Source organism: Narcine bancroftii, chromosome 10 (genome assembly GCF_036971445.1).
Source record: "Narcine bancroftii isolate sNarBan1 chromosome 10, sNarBan1.hap1, whole genome shotgun sequence".
Classification (NCBI taxonomy): Eukaryota; Metazoa; Chordata; class Chondrichthyes; order Torpediniformes; family Narcinidae; genus Narcine; species Narcine bancroftii.
The window spans coordinates 17,705,676-17,727,817 of record NC_091478.1 but is presented as its reverse complement, the minus strand read 5'-3'; the positions used below and the strand labels follow the sequence as shown (position 1 = coordinate 17,727,817).

The 22,142-nt window shown below is 38.7% G+C and overlaps 1 long non-coding RNA gene across 1 annotated transcript in view; it reads right to left on the bottom strand.

The window, feature by feature from the left end:
- LOC138743898 (uncharacterized) overlaps positions 1 to 22,142 on the bottom strand; it is a 46,466-nt gene that overhangs the window by 9,059 nt on the left and 15,265 nt on the right. The window contains exon 4 of the long non-coding RNA XR_011345102.1: positions 19,933 to 20,030. This is a non-coding gene — a long non-coding RNA (uncharacterized lncRNA). The remainder of the gene's footprint in view (positions 1 to 19,932; positions 20,031 to 22,142) is intronic.

The following is a 22,142-nucleotide window of genomic DNA, read 5'->3' as shown; positions in this document are numbered from 1 at the left end:
AGGATTGGAGGATGGGATGAAACTGGAGCACCCAGAGGAAGTCCATGCAGACACGGGGAGAACATATGAAGTCCTTACAGACAGTGCTGGAATCGAAATTGGGGTGCTGACGCTGTAATAGCATTGCGCTGACTGCATGGAGGTCGATCAGTTTATTCTACATTCCCTGCACAGCTGTCAAATAGTTTAAATTCAATAAACAGTTTTCATGCATTGGTGATGACTGGCAAGTATCGACTCTGAAGGACATCAGAAAGCCCTTTTGATATTGGTGATTGCATTTAAGTTATATATCACATCATCAGCTTTTGTACGGCTGCAGGTAACACTTCTCGCAATCGTTAAATCTGGATACACGTTGGACGCAAGCCTCAGTTCACAGACTACTGTGGAATCAACTGAGGTAAACAAAAAGAAACACACTGTGGTGCAACAAGACCTTCCTAACTATGTGATACTTCATGTGCATGACTTGCATTGATATTTGACTTGTATGTTTTAATAAAATCTTTTTGTTTCATAGACTGTATTTTTGTTACAGCCATACGACTTTCAAATCTAATTGTATTTCCAATTCAGTACAGTAATTGCACTGTCATTGTACTCCACTAGTGAACAATACACCAGTAACACTTGCCAACATGACTTTGCATCTAAACTTTCAGCATTAAAACTCAATATGTCACAAGTAATGTTATACGGGCTGAAACTAATGAAGTAACCCAAATAATCCAAATCAAGTCTGTGGGTGTATAACTCAGTGCATCTCTACCAACAACATACAGTGTGAATTTGCCAGAGAAAGCTAAAAAATTCTCACCATATCTGTGGGAAATTTAAAGTTACCTATATTTATGAAAATCAAGACACAATCACATCCTGAAAGTACTTTGATCGAGACAAAGAAAAAAAAATCCCCTAATTGTGGGACAAATAGACCTATTCACTTAATACTGATATGTCAATACAGGGAAGTGGAGCACTATTGTCTGAAACTTTAGAAAGCTTAGAGATTAAGCTTTAGGTTAAAGAGAAATTTCTGCTTTCCTAAAAAGTGAATGTGTTTGAAGATATTTGATTAGCAAGAAGATTTAGCAAAGCTCCTCAAAGAATTCTCGTCAAGAATTAATTGAATGGACAGTGTTAGGTTTGCGTGAGTGAAATCAAAACTTTTATAATGCCAACCTTCCTATTGGTTATGCAGGTTTCTAGTCCATTCTGACGTGTTTCTGAGTCCTTGAGTGGTAAGAAGAAGTGGGATACAGGTGAGAAGTAATGGTTACAAGGCGGACAAATATTTTTTGAGGAAAATGCATCAATCACGTAAATATCAAAATCATCACAAAAGGTTCTAAAAGTAAATAATTCGTGAAATTTTGCTTGAAGCTTATATATTAGATTGTTAGGTAACTTCAAAAAGGCAAAAGACTACACCCTTTCAAAAGACTTAAAGGTGAAGTTTGCCCAGGCTTGTATCTCTGCAAGACATCTTTGATAATAAGCAAATGTCATCAACTTCTCAAAAGAAAATGGAGGCATTGGGTATAAAATCAAGAATGTCAATCTCTGTGATCACCGATTAGGCGTCAACTAGAATATTGCATCCAACTCTCGAACTGCACATTAGAAAGAATGTAAATCATCCAGAGTGGTTTCAAAAATGTACTGGAAAAATTTGATGGATGAGGAATATCATTTATGAAGTTATGCTGGAAAAATGGAACAGAAAGGTAAAAATAACATTATATAGTTCCCCACATCTCCATCGGGCACACAAAACTCAAATCGGTCAACCAGTTTACCTATCTCGGCTGCACCATTTCATCGGATGCAAGGATCGACAACGAGATAGACAACAGACTCGTCAAGGCAAATAGTGCCTTTGGAAGACTACACAAAAGAGTCTGGAAAAACAACCAACTGAAAAACCTCACAAAGATTAGCGTATACAGAGCTGCTGTCATACCCACACTCCTGTTCGGCTCCGAATCATGGGTCCTTTACCGGCATCACCTACGGCTCCTAGAACGCTTCCATCAGCATTGTCTCCGCTCCATCCTCAACATTCATTGGAGCGACTTCATCTCCAACATCGAAGTACTCAAGTTGGCAGAGGCCGACAGCATTGAATCCACGCTGCTGAAGATCAAACTGCGCTGGGTAGGTCACGTCTCCAAAATGGAGGACCATCGCCTTCCCAAGATCATGTTATATGGCGAGCTCTCCACTGGCCACCGAGACAGAGAAGCACCAAAGAAGAGGTACAAGGACTGCCTAAAGAAAGCTCTTGGTTCCTGCCCCATTGACCATCGCCAGTGGGCTGATCTCACCTCAAACCGTGCATCTTGGCGCCTCACAGTTCGGCGGGCAGCAACCTCCTTTGAAGAAGACCGCAGAGCCCACCTCACTGTCAAAAGACAAAGGAGGAAAAACCCAACACCCAATCCCAACCCACCAATTTTCCCTTGCAACCGCTGCAACCGTGTCTGCCTGTCCCGCATCGGACTTGTCAGCCACAAACGAGCCTGCAGCTGACGTGGACATTACCCCTCCATAAATCTTCGTCCGCGAAGCCAAGCCAAAGAAAAAGAATATAGCTTTGTTACATTCAAATAGAATAGATTTTTTTGCACTACCAATAAGTGGTAATTCTGCCTTGCCCACGGGAAAAAGAATCTCAGAGTTGTATGTGAGGCCACGTATGTACTCGGACAATAAATCTGAAATCTAAATGTAATCTAAAAGCTGTTCCCATTAGCACTAGGGCCACTGTAGTGCAAATCACAGACACAGTAGCAATTCTTACTCGTAATAATGGCACTGTCATTTAAAGCTTTATGGCAAAACTCTCGGGTTTGTCATGCTCAGCAAAGCTAGTTTGATGAATGGTTAGTCAACTATGAACAAAGGCAACCTTATAGGCTTGCAATGTAACTCACTTAAAGAGATCAATGAAAATGATGAGGTGCACTCCAACACAAAAGTAGCAGAAGAAAGGGAACCAGTAGCCATTCATGTCACATGCCAACATGAACCCTTGATTTACTGACACTCATAGTTACATCAACATTTTCAGAGATCTGAGACTGAACATAAATGCAAGTAGCCTTGCTTATTGTCTGCAGCTCACGTCAAGTTGCATTGAACATGCACATGGCTAGTATTGCAAAATGTGGTAAAATTACTTCAGTTACTTGCAGCTTTGGATTCTTTTTTTCTTCAAGACAGCAGACAGCTGTGTTCAAAAATGTTTAAGTAATGGCATCAACATGTCCAAATGTTACCAAAGTACAAAGCTTATAAAAGAAGACGAAAGCAACTTTTAATGTCTGTCCCTTTAAAGACTTGTCTAATCTGCTGATAGTTTTTCCTGTTTCAGGAGTATGACAAATAGAGGATTTCTATTATTTAAGTTAGCCGGAGATTACAGAGCCATAGAGTTCCACAGCACAGAAACAGGTTCTTCAGCCCAACTTGTATCCTCTGATCAAGCTGGTTCCTGCATTCAGCCCATATCCCTCTAACTTTTCCAATCTAAGTACCTGTCTAAATGCCTTGCTTAAAATTATAGATATCTGCTTCCAACATTTCCTCTGGCAATTTACTCCATTCATCCATTCCCCTCGATATGAAGAGGGCACCCCTCAGATTCCTTTTAAATCTTTCTTCTCTAACTTAGGTGCGCACCCTTTAATTTTAGATTTGCCTACACTTGGTAAAAGCCTCTGAATATTTACCTTATGAATGCCCAGCTTGATTTTATCAATCTCCATAAGATACCCCAGCCTCCTAAACTCCCAGACTATCCTACCTCTCTCTATAATTCAAGCCTACCAGTTCTGGCAATATTCTTACAAATCTATTCCGTACCCTTTCCACCTTAACAGTATGCTTCCTGCAGCTGAGTGACCAAAACTAAGCACAGTACTCCAAGTGAACCACGACACCAGCTTCTTGTATCGTTTGCCAAAGTCTGTGCAGCTATAGAAATAGGGTAAGGGCCAGAGCTCGATAAATAAAACCTGAAGATTTTTAAAAATGTGCTCAGATTGGGACACCATCAAGTGGTCTGAATCAACTTCGGCTTTGGCCTTTCAATGAACTTAGTCTTTAATGGTGTCTAAGTGCAATTATATTGGCCTCAATAAAATTGGGTCCAAGGAATTTGCTGTCAATCCAATACTGGATTTTGAACAAGCAGTGCAACAAAACTAAGAGAACAGAACAGTCAAGGCAGATATTGATGAGATAGCACTCTGCATCATCAGCTTTTAGGATGATACTGAGAGATTAAGTGGATGACAAAAAGAAAATTGCCAGGAACAGTAGCAGACAAATACAAATTTTCTCTCATTTATCCTTTTTGTAAAATTGTAAATATATTCAAAACATTTTATTTACAATATCACCCCAGACAGTTACAGGAAAAAAAATTATTACGAGTTCTTTATAAAATCAATTTTGATATATTTTAATCCATGATCAATTGGAAATTCCACATTAAATGAATCCAACAGAAAAAAAATTGGAATTTTCCCTGATTAATCTCAAATAGTTTTAACTGATGTGGGGAGAACATTTTTTGTGGCAGGATCTAGGAAATCAGCAGTTTCACTCAATATAGTTGTGTCTTACCCAAACAGTCAACAAATCTCCATGTTTACTCAAGATTAGAGTTTGAAATGACATTTAGTACTTTACATTGTATTACAGGGGTCAAGAGGGTTGGTGTGCTGAACCTGAAGGATAATTTCTATTTTTAATTTCAAAGCAATGTTTCCACTGTTGTTTTACGTTTATGCTCATCTTTTTCTGGCCCAAAATTCATGAGAATCTGTATGCTGCACTGACATTCAATAGCAAAAGCACTGTTCAAGCACGAGTCACCAAGCCACTCTGCAGTGTTAATCTTATCTCTGAAAGAGTGCTTGTGGCCTTCTGTGTTACAGTTCAGGATCTCACATATTCATCGGCATTGATTGTAATATCCTGGAATTTGTCCTGGTGTCCATGACAACTAACAACTCATGTCTCTAAACTAGAAAGTGATCATTGTGTACTTGCTAGATGCAACGTTAATTTGCTGGGTACAAATTGAGAGCCATTTTTTTTGTAAATTAGAGCAGAGATCAAACATCAAAACAAATTCTTAGGTCACAAAATACTTAACCATCATCCCACATTTTTAATCAGATCCGGTACAGATTAGATCCAATACTATTTATTGTTATGTAATATTACACAAAATTGCCTTTAGTCTGCCATAAGGATTTACCATTAGCATTGCCGGGTGCCTCCTACAGTCAGAAAAGAGAAGCAAAAGAGAATCCCCTCAGAGTCACTAAGTGAACAGGGATCGCTTCCAGCACTCCTTCAGCCTACAGCTGCAGAAGACTCCAATTCAGTTCAAACCATCACCAACCTGACCCTAGATCCAAATTTCTGACACGATGAGGTAGCATTCAGTGCCCAGGACCTTCAGGAGCTCTTCTTGCGCTCAGCACCCTCTCGAATCCCAGTTCCAATACCTGTTTCTCATGATCCAGTCTCCAGCAGCCCTAGCCTGGTGTGAGTCCTTTGACCTCAAGATGCCAGCAGTGTGAGGTTTCTAGCCCGCAAGTCACAACAGCTTGACGCCTTGTCCGTGTGTCCTTCAGCAGCAGAGTCCCTCATGGCTAGCCACCATGGTTACCATCTCCTCTGCTTCTCTTTCTCAACAGGGGTGGGGGGGGGGAATTGTGTTCTCCCCATTACTGGTGCCCTATGCCAGTCCACTGCTCCCCCAGAGCCTGCAATCCCTCGTGGGCACTGTCGCACACAGGTAACACCATCTTGGGCCCATACCCCGCAATCACAGAAATTTAAATAAAACACTGATGGTTCTTTTAACAGACGAGTTAAAGCCTGTATGGAGCCATGGGCAGTCAGACTGGGCGGTAGGACCCTTTGGGGAATTGCTATGTCTCCGCACGCAGCACTCCGTGGGTCCACATCAGCGGCAATGCTGCTGTTACAACAATTCCATTATTCCCTTGTTCCATATCAACTGAAGCTATAAATGATATTCATTTGTGGCATTTATTAGATGGATATCACTTTTCATTTCAATACATTTCACTCTGGCTCTTAAATATTCCAAATGCTCCACTTTCTGATAGAATTTGCTAGCTGCTACAGTTATTAGTGGACTTGCATTAAGTATGCCACCTACTGGCACTATGAACATGATTTACACTGGTATCCCTGAGCTTTCCTATTGTATCGAGTATGAAAGTATGTGTGGATCATGCAGTTAGCCTTAACATGAAATATTTTACTCTAACAATAATTTGGTCTAAAAATATTTTCTTTGGAAAAAAGGAACAAAAATAAATGCTTTTATTTCATGAAATTAACTTCACTTCAGTTTTATTGTAGCATTTTTTTATTATTTGTGCCAAATTACATTATGATCATCTGCCTCATTCTACATGAAGTAGTTTACAGCTTCATATTTAATTATATAAACCTATTAATTGCTTCTTTTGGATAGTTGGTATATGTGTGCATCCAAGCCCCGCATATCACTCCCTCTCCTTTTAGATCCTTCAGAAATTATTATCAGCCTGTGACCAAAATATTTCTAATGGCGAGTACTTTTTGAGACACGATTCTATCTTTCAGATATTTAATGCAATATGCATTAATCTCTTATTTTAGTACACATCATTTCACATTGCTCAAGTTAAAGTGAGAATCCTTCAATTAAGAAGGAAAACATCTCATTCTGCTTAAAGATCCTCCTGTAGTTTATGTTGATGCATTTATCGTTAAGCACTTAAATTACTGATCTTGTAACGAATCAGACTTTTTAAAAAATATTTTATGTAAACTAATCAGATTATGTTCATTACTCTTGGGGATAAGCAGATCGGTGCTGTACTCAAAGTCTGTTTTTATTTTGATTCACATTGTTCCAGTAAGTAAAACAGTCTTTTACTTGATGATTAGGGCTCATTGACTATTTCCAAACATTCGAGTTACTTGCTTTAAATTGTAATAAATGATTAACGTGTTGAAACGTTCTGCATTAAGCATAGGTATACAGTATACAGCATGATGCTGAACCAAGCCATGAAAGACCCCAACAATGAAGACGCTGTTTACATCCGGTACCGCACGGATGGCAGTCTCTTCAATCTGAGGCGCCTGCAAGCTCACACCAAGACACAAGAGAAACTTGTCCGTGAACTACTCTTTGCAGACGATGCCGCTTTAGTTGCCCATTCAGAGCCAGCTCTTCAGCGCTTGACGTCCTGCTTTGCGGAAACTGCCAAAATGTTTGGCCTGGAAGTCAGCCTGAAGAAAACTGAGGTCCTCCATCAGCCAGCTCCCCACCATGACTACCAGCCCCCCCACATCTCCATCGGGCACACAAAACTCAAAACGGTCAACCAGTTTACCTATCTCGGCTGCACCATTTCATCAGATGCAAGGATCGACAATGAGATAGACAACAGACTCGCCAAGGCAAATAGCGCCTTTGGAAGACTACACAAAAGAGTCTGGAAAAACAACCAACTGAAAAACCTCACAAAGATAAGCGTATACAGAGCCGTTGTCATACCCACACTCCTGTTCGGCTCCAAATCATGGGTCCTCTACCGGCACCACCTACGGCTCCTAGAACGCTTCCACCAGCGTTGTCTCCGCTCCATCCTCAACATCCATTGGAGCGCTTTCATCCCTAGCGTCGAGGTGCTCGAGATGGCAGAGGTCGACAGCATCGAGTCCACGCTGCTGAAGATCCAGCTGCGCTGGATGGGTCACGTCTCCAGAATGGAGGACCATCGCCTTCCCAAGATCATGTTATATGGCGAGCTCTCCACTGGCCACCGTGACAGAGGTGCACCAAAGAAAAGGTACAAGGACTGCCTAAAGAAATCTCTTGGTGCCTGCCACATTGACCACCGCCAGTGGGCTGATAACGCCTCAAACCGTGCATCTTGGCGCCTCACAGTTTGACGGGCAGCAACCTCCTTTGAAGAAGACCGCAGAGCCCACCTCACTGACAAAAGGCAAAGGAGGAAAAACCCAACACCCAACCCCAACCAACCAATTTTCCCCTGCAACCGCTGCAACCGTGTCTGCCTGTCCCGCATCGGACTTGTCAGCCACAAACGAGCCTGCAGCTGACGTGGACTTTTTACCCCCTCCATAAATCTTCGTCCGCGAAGCCAAGCCAAAGAAAAGAAGACAGTAAATGCAAGAAGAAATGCAATCAATTTTAAACACATACAAACTATTAAATTTAAAATAGAAATAAAATGCAATAATCATTCTCTTAGAATATCTACAAAGGCTTTACCTTGTTTATGCATTTAATAGTATAAGTGTACTAAAAAATAGATAATTTGTTATCTATTTCCACTAAAGAATTTTAGCTGCAAGAAGAACCTTACAAAATTCTTCACTGCTTGTACAACTTTACACACATCTAGTCTGTATGACCATTGAAAAGCATGGGGAGTCATCAGTTCAATATTCCATCCACTGATGTCAATTCATTAAAAGTCAGAAAACATTGGATGTGAATTCAGCCTACAATTCTTTGTCATTTTTAGAGAAATAACATTGATAAACAATGGAGATGCTGCTCATTTGGAGAACTTACAAATTCTAGTTGCCTTCACAATGTCTGGGCAGAATTTGTACACTATCAAAATCTTATATGCACTTCCAGGCTAAATAACACAAATTTTAACTTTATTTTTATTCTCATCCTTCCAGTGTGCTTGAAATTTCAGAGTTTCCTTGTGATTAAAGTTCACTATTACTTCGATGGGTTTTTTTTTGCTTTAAATTGCCAACGATTAAACTACAGAACTATCTTGGATTTGTGACTTTTAGCTTAAATTACATTTATAATTGCCTTGTTGGCACTAAACCAATGTTAATTTCATATTATATATTTGTAAAATTCTCACAGTATTTACAGAACAAATATAATAGTAACCTTCCGACAGAGAGAGAAAAAGCAAAAGAAAATAAATACATCAAAGCAGACGCATCACAGAATAATTTTCATGTTCGTTCTCCAGACAATGATGTGTCAAAAGAAGACATGGCAGATTATCTTTCTTTATACCTTTTAAATTATTCTTGACAGATATATTTCTATTTCACAGGGAAAAATATCAGTTACATGTCCTTAGCGTTTTATTCTTAGTGTTTGGATCCTTTTCAAATGTTCCATTGTCTTACAATAGGGATGACACCCTTAAAATGACAGCTTAATTTAAAATGTCAATTGCAGGATTGAAGAGAATTCTTTGCTGTGCAAACAATATTCACTCAAACAATGTTCTGAAAAAAGACAAATTTGGCTTGAAGCATGATAAATACAGTAACCTTGATTTCAAATTTAATGGGATTGTTTCTTTGTGTTTTCCCATGAGCGCTGCTGTTTTTTATCACTACTTTAGACACAAAGATTAGTAGCTTGTTACCCTACCCTTTGGCTGGAATTAAAAGAACATTCTTGTTTGAAATGGCCAAAAAAAATTCCAGTGGACTACTCCCTGATACATTACTCTTTTGTTCAGACCTACTGTAAGGTAAGGTAGGTAACGGAAAGCAAATCTAACTTGAATTGTTCAAATTTTTTTTTGAGACCTTCTGAATATGCTGAGATTCAATATATGGTCACATTCTAACACGAGGTATATGCATTTAAAAAGAAGATAACTGTAAAAACTACTCTCACAGTCACTTTTTTTTGGTGCTGGGTGGTTGTCAGATCACTTAAATGACTCATATGGGATCCTGGAGTAATTAAATGTAATAATAACATTTTATTTCTTCACTTTCAGAGGGCACTGATAGTTCAAAGCAAGGGCATGAAATTTCTCAGAGCTGTTCTCCATCGATCACTGTAAATATACCTGTTTTCTAGCCAAATTGTGTTAGGGAGGAGGAATGCAATAAATGCAAGTTCTAAGAGATGTAGGAGTGAAACCGCACCAATAATAATAATTATTATAATTTTATCAGCAGAATACAATGCAGCAGGGAAAATATATAAATTGATTGATTCTACAGCTGCCTTCTGTCCACATTTCTCATCTGTTATGCTGGTGCCCTGCCTGAAACTACTCTGGATACAATGGCCAACAGAGCTAACTCTGTCTACCTTTCTCTAACTAAATATCAGTTGGTGACTCCTAAAGGCCGGCCCCCAGAGTGTCCTAATAGCCCTATGACAATTTACCAAAGTTAGTATTTAAAAATATAACTATAAAAATGTACAAAATTAAATAAATTTAAATGCTTATTAGACACGATTGAAGTGAAAGGAAGTAAACCACCTATCTGCATTAACTATTTTACTCGATTTAATTTAATTGAATGAAGCTGTCATCCCTGGCATAAACCTGAGCAGCAGGATTCAAGTTGCACAGAGTCTCTCTGCGCAGTACAGCCATGCTTTGCTATTGGGCTCAATGGCAAAATGTGATGCTTGTGCATCTGATTATCACTTCATCCAAGATGCAAATGAAAATATTGGAAAGAGAGCGAAAGATAGCCAGTAGTTTTCTGTGAACAAAGGCTGAAGGTACGCAACTGAAGTCACATCTCCTGACTCTTGAGTCAGTTGAAAGCCTCCTCTTCCAGTGGTCCATGTTCCACAAAGAATTTTTTTGAATTTGGATTGTTGAATGAATGACAAGAATTTCAGAATGATTGAGATTTTGGCTTTATATTTCTTGGCAAAAGAGAAAGATGCCATCAAGTCCATGAAAGTGATTCCATCAATCCCACTTCCCATTTTCATCCCAGTAACTTTTTCTTTCTCCAATTCAACTTTAATTCAATGGTCCTAGGCTTGAATGTAATTTGAAGGAGCCAACTAACCTACCAACCAGTACATTTCTATGGCAAAGGAGGAAACTGGAGCATGCAGGGGAATCCCATGGAGTGAAAAGAAGAGCTTTCAGTGTTGCATCCTGGTCACTGGAGCTGAGGCAGTAACTTCAACTGGGATGTTGGAATTCTGAGGGGGAGTAGAGGCTCCCTGTGGTGGGAGAAAAATATTTCTCGCCCTCCGTGGTTCATTATTCCTAATGCTGGTTGTGAACTTGGTAGTAGTGATTTTTGTTTAAAGGAAATGGGGAGTTGAAATCACACAAAAAATTGGAAAGTGCTGGAAATCTTCAACACATCTATGAGAAGATAAATTTCAGAACTGAGGTGGCTCAGATAATTAGTTTTTACAAAAATGTGATGATTTTCAAATATTTTTAAAAGTGAACAATTGTTAGCCCAGCTCACCATTGGAAAACTACCCCACCCTTTTGGTTTCAAGATGTCTTTGGTCACGGGCAAAAAAAAAACCTGTTGGAGGGATGTCAAGGAATGGGTGGCTGAACTATATTGCAAGGCCTGTTAATAACATCATACATTGTGAGTTAATGTTTCACTTCTGGATGCGATAGCACAAGCCAGCTCATCCATTGTTTATTAACCCATCTGAAAATATGTATATCTTTCTAGTTAGAATTTAAATACATTTTCAAGTCTAAATCCTATTTAAAATTGTAATACTTCTCTCTGCATTAATTTATCTCATGAAACAAGGTTAAACATTCCTTAACTGCATTATTTGATCATTATAAACAATAAAGGCATAAAGAGAAGTTTTTGAATACCACTGAAATTGCACAGTCAGGGCATTCTGTCTGTACTTTTACTGCATTTCAGGACAGTCTCATTAGCTTTTGTCTTGTTCACGACTGAAGGATAAACTGGGGATGGTAGTGGGGCATAAATATTAGTTGACAGGTAAAAGGCAGTTACAGGAAGGCCATATTAAAGCCAAAACTCATCAGTTTCCACATTGGGTGGAAAATACTGGGTGAGATGATACTTTCTGCAATATTACTTTCTACTCTATAATCTATGCATTGTATTTTGGATGAGACTTTCAACTGCATTCATATTGTTACTGATTATTTTAATGGAATACATTTTGATAATCATGTCAATCTTTAAATTATTTATTAAGGTCAGTCTGCATTATCCAACATTCTTCCATTTAATTGATGACCAAACAACTTGGCAAAATTAAACGGAATCATGCGAGAAATAATGGAAATTACTTTAAATAATTGTTTTGAGTTTTGCCCTTTGTTTGCTTAAAAGGATATGTTCATCTTCCCTTGGTGCCTCTAAACTACATAGTATCTCAGCATTTCAATCTTAATCTGGTACCATGGGAGTTATACATTTGGGAATCAAAGGCATAAACATAGATAAACTCTCTTGTTATCAAATGAAAAGCATTAAAGCAGTTAATTTAACATTGATTGTTTGATCTCAATGATGCAAAAATACAACAGAAATTTATGAACTGGTTAGTTTTAAATTCTAATTTTGAATACTAGATTAACATTGCAGTTTCACTTTAACGACTGGTAGTTCTAAAATCTGTGAAAATATTTCAAAATATTACTGGAATGTTTAAACAAAAAAAAAAACAAGGATTAAAGGATTAATTCACTTAAAAAATATAAATTGTAAAGGTTTTATTTCCATTAGGAGAATGAAAGGGAATATCACTGAAACATTTAGAATGCTGAAAGGCATAGACAGAGTAAATGTAGAAAGGTTGTTTCCCATGGAGGGAGTATCTAGGACAAGAGGGCACAACTTCAGGATTGAAGGCCATCCATTTAGAACAGAGATACGTAGGAATTTCTTCAGCCAGAAAGTGGTAAATCTGTGGGATTTGAGAAGGCCAGGTGATTAAGTGTATTTAAGGCTGATAGATTCTTGATTAGTCAGGACATCATAGGTTATGGGGAGAAGGTTGGGCAGTGGGGCTGAGTGGGAAAATGGATAAGCTCATGATTAAATAGCAGAACACACTCAATGGGCTAAATAGCCTATTTCTGCTCTTATCTCTTTTGGTCTTATGGTCTTAATTACATGTATTTTATTAGTCAATAGTAATTTGCCTCATGTTATGTTATCTTCAATTTCCAAGACCTGAATTAATTCAAATTTTGTCTTGATTAACCCTGCCTGAGTTTATCCCACAAACCTTCATATAGTGAATTCAGGTGTCCTGCTTGTGAAGTTTAAAAATTGTCATGGAAGTGGTGGCTTTCATACCAATATTATAAGCATAGGTTAGAGCTAGCCAAATGAATTCTTCCTTGCATCAATGATAAGCGTGTCATGGGGTCAGCCTGCTCATCTTTAGTATGCTTGTCAATCATTGCTAAATGCTGCAGCCACAATTTATTGGCAAGTGACGGGCAAGCAGTGCCTCAGTTAATCCAGGTTTATATGTAATTGACCACATTAAAGTTTTGGAAGAAGCAATGTCACAAAGAGATAAATGAATAATCTATAGACAGAGTGTGCCTGAATTTCCTAAAAATATTTGACAAAGGGCTAGCTAGTTAAACTCGAAGTCAAGTGAGTTAAGTGTGCAATTTGGGAATGGATTAGAAATTTGCCTAAAGGCTATAAAAGCAGCAAGTATGTGTTATTCCACTTCAGATTTGAAGTTAGTGCAGTGTTCACTGTTGGGGACCATGCAGTTCCTAATTACAGGCTCAATTTCCACAATTTTAAAGGAATTTTAACTTCAGCAGTTAAAATAAAACAGGCAAATTCAAACTTCCTGTCAGCACTCTTCTTACATTCGACCTTGCTCTGTTAGACATCTCATAATTTTATTTGATATTCTCCCTAGCAATACTGAAACCCAAGGTTCCTTCAGTAGATTATAAAACTCAATGCAAATTACTGGTAGTGATAATCACAAATGATATTCCTTTGGGGGAACAGTTGATTAATATACAGTAAATAGGACATATATGGAGAAACATATACAGTAAATAGTAGGATAGTGTGGCATATTGATGAAGAGAATCAAGTCTAATAGTTTCCTTTAAGGTTGCAACAGGTAATAAGGGTGGATAAAAAGACATAAGGAAGGAATTCTTGACTTCATAAAATGGGCATAGAAGGAAAACATTAAGATGTTATGTTGCAACTTTACAAAATACTGCTTAGATGACATATATAGTTCTCTCTGCCACACTCTTGGAAGGAATCACGTCAAGTCACCTTTATTTATCTTTCATACCATACTCACACAGTAAAAACAAAATAGTTGGAATAGAAGTTAAACACATTAAAATATTAAGATGTATAAAGTAAAGGCCCATGATACACTATCCATATATGTTCTGGGAATTCAAGAGCCTGGTGGCTTGGGTAGTTGGGGGGGGAGAGAAACTGTTGCCCAATCTGGACTTAGCAACCTGAATGAAACAGTACATCCTACAAGATGGCAGAAGGGAGAACAGTTTTCGTGAGGGGTGTGTGGAATCCTTCACAATGTTTATAGCCTTTCGTCTGCATCGAGTGTGGTAGATGTCCTTCATGATAGGAAAGAAAGCCCCAATGATCTTTTTCCACTGACTTCACTATGTATGGTGTTATTAACAGACCTTGCAATATAGTTCAGCCACCCATTCCTTGACATCCCTCCAACAGGTTTTTTTTTTGCCCGTGACCAAAAGACATCTTAAAACCAAGAGGGTGAGGTAGTTTTCCAATGGTGAGTTGGGCTAACAATTGTTCACTTTTAAAAATATTTGAAAATCATCACATTTTTGTAAAAACTAATTATCTGAGCCACCTCAGTTCTGAAGTTTATCTTTTCATAGATGTGCTGAAGATTTCCAGCATTTTCCAAATTTTTTTAATATTTGTGTGATTTCAGCTACCCATTTTCGTTAAAACAAAAATCACTACTACCAAGTTCACAACCAACATTAGGAATAATGACATGGAGGGAGAGAAATATTTTTTTCCCACCACAGGATGCCTATTCCCCCTCAGAATTCCAACATCCTTGTGGTCCAAGGAGGTTCAGCTTCAAAACCAGGTGGTGATGCAGTTGCACAAGATGCTCTGAATACATCCTCTGTAGAATGTAGTGAGGTTGGAGGGTGGAAGATGAACTTTCCTCAGCCTTCACAGGAAGTAGAGGCATTGCTGGGCTTTCTTGGCTATGGAGTTGGTGTAAAGGGTCCAGGTGAGATTCTCCACCAGGTGTTCTTCAAGGAACTTGATACTCTTGATGACCTCAAAGGTCAAGCTGTCAATGGTCATCGGAGTGTAATCCCCGGACCCTCCTGAAGTCCACAACCTTCTCTTTTATTCTTATTAACATTCAGATGCAAGTTGTTGACTCCGTACCAATCTGTTAGCATCTGCACCTCATCTCTCTTCGCTGACTCCTATTCTTACTAATAAGACCCACCACGGTCATGTCATCAGCAAACTTGATGATGTGGTTCGAGCTGTGTTTAGCTGCACAATTGTGGGCCAACAGAGTGAATAGCACTGGACTAAGCACACAGCCCTGGGGAGCCCCTGCATTCAGTGTGATGGTCTTAGAAGTCAAGAATCCAATGCAGAGGGAGGTGTTTAGACCCAGTAGGCTCAACTACCTTATCACATGCTGAGGTATGATTGTTTTGAATGCCAAACTGGAGAAGTGCAAAGGAAATTCACAGAATGTTGCCTGAATTTGATACACTTTATTTATGCAGAGAGATTGTATACACTTGGCTTGTTTTCCCTGGCTTGATAGAGATATATAAATTATAAAAGTCACAGAAATAATAATCGGAATCAAAGACCAAAGGGCACAGGTTTAAGGTGAGAGGACAGGGTCAAGACAAAAGTTTTTTTTTCACACAGTGGTTGATACCTGGAACTTGCTGTCAGAGAAGGGGTTTGAATGAGATACAATCACTACATTTAGGAGACATTTAGTCAGGCCCTTGAAGAGACAAGGCATGGAGGGACACTGACATAATGCAGACAAATAGGGTTAGGGCAGATGAACAAAAAGATTGGCATGAATGTGTTGAGCCAAAGGACACAGTTTTGTGCTATACAACTTTGTGACTGTGACTCTGTTCTAAGGAGACAACTCAAGACCACAGACAAAATTAGCCAATTAAAATATGCATGTGAAAAGAATAATGGACTACCTTTACTGCACATAAAAAAGCAAAATAGGTGAAGATTTTTTAAAAAACAGTAGTAGATACACATTATTAAAATACATAGTGGTGAAACTGGAACAGGCTTGGAGGCATTTGTAGACTTAACATTCATACATCCAGTGTTGATCAGTAATAAACATGGCAATGGAATGTTTTTCAATGAAATGGACATCAGAACAAAAAATCATATTGAAATTGTACACTGTTCTGACAAAACCATATGGATATTCAAACAAATTATCATATTTCTTTCCCATTCTGTTGAAAGTTTATGGACTTAAAACTATAAACCTGATTTTCTTCCTACATGTGCTACCTGAAATGTAGGATACTTCCAGGAATGTCTGTTTCATTCCTGAAGTACTTACTACAGCCAATTCTGATCACTGAGATCTACAGATCCTATGCTCAGTTCAAACAAGAGCCAAGAGGCTGAATCAGAAATTGAAAGAACTAAGTAATATGAAAAGATTGAGAAACTTGAACTATTATTTACCTAATGAGACAATTTATAAATTAACATTTTAAGTACATATTATGGTAAACACATGTTAAAATAGATGTAATTACAGGGGAATAAAAGGGCTCTCTAAGGTGAGCTGAATGACCTTTGTCACCTGTATTTATCTTACAATTTTGTCAGATGTCCTTGAAAAAGATGTTCTGCATCTGACTGAGCCTCGGTAATGAACGTTTGAGCTGTTTACACGACACTTCAGCTTGAAAAATAGAAGTCCAACTGTTAACTTGGACCAATGCAGAACCAACATTTGTTGCAAAGTAATCCAAACCACAGTTTACCTTGCTTTTTTGAATGAAATGGGCTATAATTTGGGAATCTGCTCATCTGATTATACTGTGAATTCTTAAGGGAACAATGAAAGGAAACAAAACATGCATTTTTAAAGGAGTAAATAAGAAACAGCTGCATGTCTGCTCTTTATTTTCATATAAAAGTTCTGATGCAGTTGGTAATCCCTATATATTGAACATCACAATTATATAAATTATTCTGTCTTATACATGGCTACAAAATTCTGATTAATACAAACCCTCAGTGAGACAGACTTTTACTTGCTTCCAGAATTCAACTGTTACATATTAAATTTAAACCCATAACATAAAATAATCCTTTAGTCCTGATTGGAAAAAGAACAAAGCCAGACATATGGGTAAACAGCTGAAAAATTATGAGTCTACTTTGAACAATGCTCTGTCAAAACTTTCAGATGAGAAAAGGCACAAAGTTTGTAACCTGAACAAAAACTGCACAGAACGATATTTAAATTGAGTCATTTGATTACATAATCACACACAAAAAAGGGCAAAATCAGCCATCTTTACATCCTTTAGATGTTATGGAAGTAATGAATATGTCTCCAATTTTTTTCTGCTGATGCATTTCCAGCCATAATGATCAGAAAATCATTTTCCAGTTTCGACTACAGAAACAGGCGTTATAAAGTGGAATTTATTCCTCCAGTGTTAATAACAGATCAGATAGAAAAATGAAAATTCTGCTTAATGACAGATGTAGGCTTTGTAAATTGCAAAGAAGTCCCTCAGTGAATTTACCAATTTAATTCCAATTTATCATAAATCAGATTTTAAGATTCATTTAGTGATATGGACACAAAATTTGTTTACTTTTGTTTGCACCGTAAAGGCACATAAAGAGGAACCACTCATCCAGCACCACTATTAGGACAAAAGAGAGACCCTTCAGAGACATCGAGTGTCTGTGTATCTTGCCACCTCCTCCGATATCCGTTTCCTGCAGAACTGCAACTTCCATAGACACATGGTCTCCTGCCTCCAGTGGTGAATCTGGGCCATCAAAGTCACCCTGCTCGGCCCCTGATAATGAACCCCTGAAGTGATCAGGAAACTGTCAGTGACCAAGGAGCCCTGCTGACTATCGTCACCCTCATGAATTGCAGTTCCAATACCTGGTTCCCAGAAACCAGATAATAGCAGCCTATGGCCTGTTGTGGGGTGTTCAGCTGCCAAGTTCCCCAGTAGTCATAGCTGTAGCCTCCTACACTATAGGGTCCTCTCCCAGTTTTCTCCTTCCAGGCAGATGGATATTCTCTCACTCTGGCGAAAGTCTGCTGCTTCCTCATTCTGGTTTGCTGAATATGGACACCGACATCTTGGGTGCCAGACTCCATGAGTCCTTACTGAAAATAAACCCTGCTCTACAGGCATTTTAAACCTGCAAGGTCCATCAGATGTGACAGTTGAGCAGTAGGACTCCACAAAGAAGCAATGAAAGAATACATCTCTGCTTACCCACTCTTCCCAGCTCTGCCATAGCTGCAGTGCTGTAGTTATAACTGCTGCAGTAGTGCTGCCATCTTGATTTAGAGATTGGGAAATCGATGTACACGAGCGTATGACGATAATCCCTCATTGAAATGTTCAATAATTATTAGTTCTATGGGACTTTGGTTGCAAGTGAATAACAAATAGGTAAATATTTTACATCTTTGGCTTGGCTTCGCGGACGAAGATTTATGGAGGGGGTAAAAGTCCACGTCAGCTGCAGGCTCGTTTGTGGCTGACAAGTCCGATGCGGGACAGGCAGACACGGTTGCAGCGGCTGCAGGGGAAAATTGGTTGGTTGGGGTTGGGTGTTGGGTTTTTCCTCCTTTGCCTTTTGTCAGTGAGGTGGGCTCTACGGTCTTCTTCAAAGGAGATATTCAAAGGAAAAAAATATTCAAAGGAGAATATTTTACATAGAATCCATACAAATGGTAGAATGGAGATGTTGCTCTTATAAATTTCAATCTGTTTCAAAGAGATGAAACACGAAAGTCTGCGGACGCTGAGATTGTAATAAAAACACAAGTGCTGGAGGAACTCAGCTGATCTCACAGCGTCATAGGCGGTAAAGATATATTACTGACATTATGGGCTTGAGCCCTTCTTCAAGGTATAGGTAACAGGCTATTCCAGGCCACGAGCACACGCCGCCCAAATCCCCCAATTAACCAACAAATCTCCTACCTTTTGAAAGGTGGGAGGAAACCCATTCAGACATGAGGAGAATATACAACTCCTTCAGAGAGCACCAGATTTGAATCCAGGTCGCTGCCACTTGAAGAAGGGCTCAGGCCTGAAATGTCATTAATATATCCCAGGAAGATCGAAAGAAACAAGGTGAATTCACTGAGACTGTGCTCTTTATGAATGCTTGCATATAATTCATTTCCAGTTGGTAGTACTGAAAATGTTATGAAGTCGGATCAAATAACTGCAATCCACCTCTGAAATGTAAGACATTTAAGTCAACAGAGTGAATTTTTAAGACAGTGTACAATGTACACACATGAATGTGTAATGCACTTTGTGTTAATCACCAGGGATGAATTTTTGGGCAGTTGCTCTTTACACTAGTGCCAGTACAACTCTTAGAATTTATATTGCTTATGAACTGGTGCCAAAGATCACCAGGATCATCACTGCACAACTTTCTCCAGCACTTTTGTATATTTACCACCAGGGTTATTTTGTCTTCCAACAAGCAAAATTGATTTACACAAAATAGATAGATTGCCCATTCAAGCAATGGCTAACAAATATCTGTATAAATTTTGTTGACAAACGATCAGTGCAATGCAGAAATGCTTTCACATTAATGAGATAGAGAGATACATTACAGCTTCTATTGTGTGCAAGAATAGAATATACACTCATGTTCATCAATATCAATCATGTAGCATTCTTCGAATTTAATTATTCATTTTTTGATGTTCGTCTGCATTATTTCTGCAATAGCCCAGTTGTACTCAAAAATTTAAACCAATACCGGATGGTAAAAATTAACTTTAAAATTTTTGAGTATATTAATTACCTTGCTTGTTGCTTTAACTGTCTTTCTGTTCCCAGGAGTTTTTGTTAAAATTGTCCACAATGCGCTCTTTCTCTTCATTTCCATGGGATACTAGAAACCTTTGTAAAACAAATAAGCTTAAATAAGGTCACTCCCTGAGCTATTAACCTATTTTTCATTTTCAGATCATGTTCAATATACAGTGACATTTCCAACATTTCTATGCTTGTAGATTCGACTTTAGTGTCAATCTCATCAATCAGCTTGAAGCATTGTAGCATTTTCTATTGTTTTGATAAATGAAATGAATAGAAAACTGATATTAATGGTGTGCAGCACAAAATCTTTATGTAGCAGTGAATCAATAACAGGGTGCTATCTCAGGTTGAATCTTGTCCAATTTTCCTCTGTACTGCACCTTGAGACTGGTTGCAGATTGGGAGATCGCTTCACTCAGCACCTCCTTTCCATTTGCAACAACAGCGACCTTCCAATGGTCAACCATTTGATTTCCAAGTCACACTTCCACGCTCACATGTCTGTCCATGGTCTTGTGTACTATCTCACCCAGACCACTGACAAATTGGAGGAACAATACCTCATTTTCCATCTGGGCACTCTCCAGCCAGAAGGCATGAACATTGACTTTACTGCTTTCCACTAAACCTGCTCACCTTTCTTTCCCCTCCCTCTTCCTGTCTTTCCACCTACCCAGCCATCCCTCCTCCCCCTCATTGCTGCCGTCTCCTCCCTCCTTTACCACCTATCATCTCCTGCCTTTGCCACCCGCTTTCCCCACCTCCACCCTCCCCCCCTTGTGTTCGTTGCACACAGCATTTTCTCATACTTTAATGGGGCTTAAGCCTGAATTGTTAGTTCTGTATCTTTACCGTTGCTACATAAAGGACACTGTTTGACCTGTTGAGTTTCTCCAGTATTTTGTGTTTTTTACTTCAACCACGGTATCTACAGATTTTTGTGATTCAATTCCTTTCCTTATTCAAGTTTCTTATCATCTGAATGTATATGTACAACCAGATGAAATTGATTTTCCAGACTATGAGCACTATATATGTAATAAATATAAAATAAATATGTATAAATAATTTACTGTACTTCATTTATAAGAGACCCAAAGACTGCAGGAAGAAGCTATTTTCCAGCCTGGCAGTACTGATTTTGATGCTCCTGTGCTTCCCACCTGATGGTGCTACGTTAGAGCTACTGTGTGATGAATGGTACGGATCCTTAATAATTCTTTGAGCCCTATTTAAGCAACATTCATAGTGAATCTTGTGAATAGAGCCTCTGCATTGATTTCCAGTTCAATACTTTGCAGTTACTATACCTTACAATGATGAATCCAGACAGGACACTCTCAAATGTGCTCCTGTAAAATTTTGTTCAGATGGGAGCTGGTAGCCCTGCCCTCCTCAACCTCCTTAGGAGGTATAGGTGCTCCTGCACCTTCCTGATTAATGAGGAAGTGTTGAGGTGCTCATTCCTACGCTCAAACTTACCTATTCAGTAAATATATCTGGACTTGTATTTTCTGTTCCAAAGTTCTATGGGATGGGCAGTTCAGACAATATGCTGATTCTTGGAAATTTAATGGTACATCCCGCTTGTGAGTGGATTACCAGCAATGTATATTATATAATACCATAACCTGTATGAAGCCGACAAAATTTTTAAAAATCAAGCAAAATGTAGGCTTCAGGCAGTAAACTTCAATAAAGTAAAACCAGGAAAACCATTCCTGCACACCATAAGCCATTTTCAAATCTGGAGGCATGATAAAGGAATACAGTATTACCAAAAGAGTGCAATACCTATACAAAATGATTGGGTAATCATCTCAAATAATTTGTGGATTTGTTTCTATTCAATTACAGCTAAACTCAGCATCTCTCCAGATAACTGTATATTCTTTCCCTCCTCCCTTGCCTTGTGTAGCCAGATGTATGTTTGATCATGTATGAAGAAGGGCAGAAAGACTTCAACAAAACAACATTTCTACCACCCTTTTTAAATGTCCTCACTATTTTCCTAGAGAGTACTTTTAAAATGTAGTTTAATATAGAAACAACAACAGCCAAGTGATGCCCACCAATCAGCAATATGGGTAGAAAAAGAATGGCAGAGCAATGGGCATCCAAATGATGAGATGCAACTCAGGCTGACCTGATGGAGAACAAAAAAATTGCTTTTGAGGTTGTATTTAGCAGAAA